Genomic DNA, 6,016 nt, shown 5'->3' on the forward strand with positions numbered 1-6,016 from the left:
TGCTGTAATCTCCCCACGGATGCTGTCCTTGCTGCCGCCGGCAAGTCCACGCCAACTCCCCGGACAGAGTAGAACTGGGGTTCTGAGGTTTTCACCTTTTTTTCCCTTAATCCGTAGGCAAGTTACATAATCACCACATGGCAAGGAACTGAAATAAAAACGTAAGCATTCAGAGAATCAAAAACACTTCAGCGCATTATAAAACTGGTAAGCAAACGCCTCCCAACCTGAACATCCCCAGGAAAACGGGGTTACTGTAAGAGTTGAGACGATTTACGCCAACTCAAATTTGTCTTGATTCCTGACATCAGTACTAGGTCTATAACTATATTGCAGTCACAGTGGCTATACTGAGATCTATGCACATATACAGAATCCATTTAAATGCACATAGAGTCCTACTGACCCTTTTACATCACACTGTCGACATCGGAAGGTGACACCCAGCTTCAGTTTTACAACAGAGAAAAGCTCACAGGGCAAAGTCGAGTTAACAGTGAAGGCAGGAAGGGTGATCGGTGCTTGATAACACATATGGGGCTTGCTTTGCTTTTTTTTTTGGTCAGAAAACTACATCTTCTTAATCTGCTCGTTCAAATCACTACAATATGGATGATTCAGTGCCATTTTTTCCATAAATGCGTTTGGCCTGGCCATAGACTAACATTTTCGAGAGCTAATCCAAGAGATTTTCATCCAGGTCTTTGATATGGGTCACCAGGCTTCCTGGTTTCCATTTGGGAAAAGTGTTCAGACAGTCCTGTAAAGACTCCACTTCAGGCCACACTTCATTCTTGGGGGCACCCAAAGCTCTGAAAATCCCAAAGAGTTGATCTATTTCTGAATCCCTGTGAACAAAGTGATTTTTTTTTCGTTGCTAATTCTGCAATTATGGTGCCAATATTCCAAATATCAACTGAAGTTGAATAGCAAGCAGACCCCAACAATAGTTTGGGAGATCTCTGGGAAGAAGTGGCAAACCCCAATTCCTTGAAGGATTTCGTACAAATAACTCTGAACAAGTGAAGAATCCATGAACTGACCAGGAGGGAGATAATCCAAATATTTCTTGAGATCCATGGAAAGGAATTCAAAGATGAGGCATAACCTGGAGTCCTGCACAAGCACATCTTGAAGATTTACAGTATGCGGATGATAGAGTTCTTGGAACAGAGAAATTTCTCGAATCGTCATACTAGGAACCCCTTCCTCTTCACTGTCCAGTCAGATTTTCTTCATGGCTAAAACTTGACCTGTAGTTTCGTCTCCACCGTTATACACAACTCCATAGACCCTTGCCCAATTTTCTCTATTTTTGTATAATCTTCCATAGTCACTCAATATTTATTATAGATCCCAGCTTTCCCGTGGTGGTGGCATGATGGCTGCCACGACAGCAATGGCTACCACCTCCACATTGCTCTCTCACCAACTTCCACGAGCCAGGTTTAAATCAAAGTCGAGGTTTTCGCCCTTGTGGGAGCCGATCACCAGGTCTTTTCTTCTGGGAGCGTCTGATGGGTTTGAATGGCGGCCTGTTGGTTGCACCAACAGGCTCCTTCTCATTAATCCTACCACTTTCTACTTTTTACTCTCAAAACAACAACTACTACCGTTAAGTGAATTCTGACTCACAGTAACCCTGGACGCAAACCTTTGCAGGTTTTGTAGACTGGCAATCTTGACAGGAGTAGAAAGTCTGCCCTTTCTCCTGAAGAGGGGCTGGTGGTGTCGAACTACTGATCTTGCAGTTAGCAGCCCAATGTATAACCTGCACACCACCAGGGCTCCTTGTCATAAATAAACAAATAAAGATCCAAACTCACTGCTGACCTTACAATACAGAGTAGCACTGCCCCTGTGAGTTTCCGGGACTGTAGCTCTACAGGAGTAGAAAGCCCGTCTTTCTCCCCAGGACTGTCTGGGGGTTTCAAACGCTGGCCTTGCAGTGAGCAGCCCAATGCGTAACCTCTGCAATGCATGACCCCAAGCCACCAGGGCTCCTTGTCAGAGCTCCTCTATTTCACTCTCTAGGGGGAAAATAGTAGTGTCGTCATCCATCTAAGGACAGCCAGGCTCAAAGCGCTGTCTACTCACCAGTGTTATCAGTGTTTGCAGACTGTCATATGCAAACAGGGCTTAGAAGAAGTTTCAAAGCTCCATCATGGTGGACAGAAACAAGAGTACACGGGTCGTGCAGAGTACCCAAACCTGTTGTGGATTGGACTCCTTAGGAAACTTGCAGTGGTGCCCTGCTCAGAAGTGACAGCCAACTAGTGCACTGCTTTGAATGTAACCCAGTCACCAGCTTTGACCTGGCCACCACCACCTGCTTCTTACTAAAGCCAAAATTTGGCAAGCAAGAGGTTTGGACGCTTTGCAACACATATGATTATTTCTTTCTGCTATGACCAGACAGTTTCCAACAGCTTTGAAGTACCACATGCAGTAGGTGGTCGATAAAAATTTATTGAATGAATGGCCTCTTGATAGAAGCCATACAACCAGTAAGTGGTAAAGTTAAAACTCAAAACAGTTAATTGTACTCCAAAGCCAATGAACGTTAGGCAAAACTAGTAAGCTAAGGCAAGCAGAAAACCTTGAGAGGTTACTGGGAAGTCAGATCTCAGACATTTTTTCTAACTCCTCTATCAGGTTGGCCAACATGACCAAGCTTGAAAAATTTCCTCTAATTCCAAAAAAAAAATTTGTCAGCACCTAGTATAGCTTCTTGACTGTGACTTGAGCAATTGAACCCCACACACTGGCAAATATTAACTCTGGTTCTGGCTGACTCAGAAGTCCAATCACCTCATTCCTGGCATGCTTGTGAGGGTAATTTTCGCCTTTATTAATGCATACTCAAAATGCTTCGATAGTAGTTAGAAAGATGTGGGGCAGTCACATCTTCAAAGCTGTCTGATCCTCTTCCAGTTGATTAACAGAGTTCAAGTTGGTAGGAGTGGAGGTGGTAAAGAAGGGCTGATGTTTTTACAAAAAGTCTATTTCTGTGCTTCAGGGAGATGTGCAACTGCAAGGACCTAAGTTTCTTCCTAGTAATTTGGTTTACTTCCTAGTAATATTTTTTTAAATGTCAAAACCAGCGGGTTGTTTCAGCTATATTTGGAAGCATATTCAGGCTTAGAGGCCTTAGGGCACTGTTTGATGTTCCTCCACAGTGACTCATACAGAGAAAGTTGTCCTAAGGATTCCTCCTAGGTTCTGCCCAACTTTCAGCCCAGGGGCAGCCTTGACGCTCAGATCATTTGAATGGCGCATTCCTTACTACTGTCCCTTCTTCCTTCCTTCCCAGCCCTGCTCTGCCCTTCATCCTTCCAAGGCTTTGCCAATAGTGTTTACCATTTTAAACGAAACCATGTGGATTCTTTGTAAGGCGGGATGTTCCTCCTTCATCTGAGCTTGCCAAAGACTTGGTACAGAGATCTCCCAAAGGACAGCATGGCTCCTGCAATGAGCTTAGATGGTCCCTGCAGCACAGTCAGGAAAGCAAAAAGGGGGGAGTGGTTGGAGAGAGGAGACTCATCCAGGCAGAGGTCAAGGAAAACACCCAAGGGTCTGAAATCAACCTAAGTCATATTACGCCTTAAGAGCCCGGAGGACCAAGGAGGGGCACGAGAAGAGCCAGTGGTCCTTCCTAGAGGGGCTTGAGATAAAGGCCTAGACCTCCAAGCTCCAAATGGAAGGTGAAGACAGAGTGTTTGCTTTGTGCTAGAGCCCTCCAAAAGACCCCCTTTGTTGTGATGTTTCGCTGTCAAATTACTCCTGAAACACGGCCTGTGTGTCTTCTCACAACCCCTACTGCTCCCACTTTTTTTTGAGCTGCCATCATCTTCCCCCATTTTTGCTGTTATGGGTGCAGTTGAGTTGGTGCCCATGCAGAGTAAGTCATTTAGAACAGAGCGCCATGCTGCCCTGGCCTGCGCCTTCCTCACAAGGGCTCCAGGCTTGGAGCACAGAGTTGCATCCACTGTATCAGGCCCTCTCATGGAGGGTGTTTCTCTGTCATTGAACCATTACTTTACCAAGCATGATGTCCTTCTCTAGGGAGCATTCCCTTCGGATAACAAGTCTAACGCACCTGACAAGATCCCTGCCAACTACCATCACCCCCTGGACTGTCCGATTAGCTTACTTCCTGGTCTCTGAAGTCTATATTTCATCAAGTAACTGTTCACCAGACAACAGTGACAAAAGAAGTAGACATGACTCAGAAAAGACAACATGCCAACTCACCGGTTGACAATCCTTGACTTTGTTAAACACTTTACCTGAAAGCTCTTGGCCTCTCCACAGGTGCAGGAACCACATATTGCAAATTAAGTGTTGGGGCCAAGGGCTCTGACCCATAGTTCACTAATGAGTCAGAATATCTAGAAGATTATTTCTGGGAAATACAGGAAAGTATATAGCACAGCTAGAAAATACTTGAATGTGTGGCACGAACAATCATCTCTGGATTTTTGTTGTTTTGTTTTTACTCATGAATAGATTTAGACTTTAAAATATGTATACAGATAGTAATAATAAATTGTTCTCCATTTGCAAAGATATTGAGACATCATCTCCTGGATGGTGACCATTGTTAGGTTGACACCCACCTGCCCCATCCAAGTCCCGGTCAGATGGAAGCATGGTGGTGTTCCTCTTTCAAGACAAAACCCAAATTCCATTTAGAAGCCCCTTTCTGGCGAGTGTCCTGTGCTTCAAGGGAGACTGGGACAATTCTCAGCTTCTGGAGGGCGAGCGTCGATCAGTGTAAGCCAGTGCAAGTAACACCAGCCCATTGATAGTACAGCTTATGTCTGAAGATGTGGTGCAATCACTGAACAATAAGCGGCAGGAAGACGCTTCTGAAAGATTCTGAGAAAGAAACACAAGGAGGAGAGAGTGCCTTTTCTTTTCTCTTTTCTCTCCTTTTAAACAAGGCATTTTTGAGCCTGTATGTGATTCGCAGAGCAGTGACTACCATTTTATAACCATGAGGAAAATAAAACCAAGGGCAAACTCTTCGTTTATGATGCCGTCTTCTCACGGCCACTTCCTTGTATGTGTCTTTGTCTTCGTATCTGTGCCTTTCAGAGAAACACCAGCCACATTAATTAGGACCCGGCCTGCACTGTTACCCAGCAAAGATAGACTGCTATTATATCTTTGAAGATATCCGGTAATAATATCTTCAAAGGTCCCAGTTCGAAATAAAATTCCATTCAGATTTCCTAGGCACTTGGATGTCAACATACTCTTTTGGAAAACAACATTTAATTTCTCCATAGCAAGCTGAAAACAGAAAAGTAGAAAGAAGTTAGGTTCTTGATGATGTCATCCGTCCAGAAACCATCCTATCACAATTCCTTTTGTTATGCAAAGAAAATGTCCTTGTGTAAAGCTTATTAATTTGGGATTGTCAGTTGCTTATAGCTGAAAACATTTAGCTAATATAATTCCCAGTGTTTTCACACCCAAAGCGCTTCTTACCAGCATTACCAGGTGATGTTAGAAGTATCCAAAAGCTCCTCCCACTTCCATTTTTGCAGGTAAAAAGATCCTAAAAGCTATCCTGACCATAATGCAAATTAAACAGGACTTTCCCAAAATATTTTGGAGGTGAAAGGCAGGGAAGTTGATTCCTGATATCTGATCCCATCGACACCTCGTGATTTCACAGAGGCTGGTATGCTTCTTCCATGTGGTCTTGGTTACCTCTCAGCTAGATGGTCACTTGTTTATCTTCAAGCCTTTAAGACCCCAGACACTATATCTTTTGATAGCCGGGCACCATCAGCTTTCTTCACCACATTTGCTTATGCACCCATTTTGTCTTCAGCAATCGTGTTGGGAAGGTGAGTATCACAGAATGCCAGATTGTTAGAACAAAGTGTTCGTGTGTTAAGGGAGTTGGGAAGATGATTCATACACATTCTCAAGCCAGTCAAAGTGATTCTGAGAACTGTTGACAGCAACTACGGTATGTAACTAGACTCCTTACTATCAGGAT

The 6,016-nt window shown here is 44.0% G+C and overlaps 1 pseudogene; it reads right to left on the reverse strand.

The window, feature by feature from the left end:
* Positions 1-570: 570 nt before the first annotated feature.
* LOC101658752 lies at positions 571-1,331 on the reverse strand (annotated as a pseudogene).
* Positions 1,332-6,016: the final 4,685 nt, after the last annotated feature.

The sequence above is a fragment of the Echinops telfairi genome, unplaced genomic scaffold, assembly GCF_000313985.2.
Source record: "Echinops telfairi isolate 266 unplaced genomic scaffold, ASM31398v2 ScPeMD7_443;HRSCAF=831, whole genome shotgun sequence".
Lineage (NCBI taxonomy): Eukaryota > Metazoa > Chordata > Mammalia > Afrosoricida > Tenrecidae > Echinops > Echinops telfairi.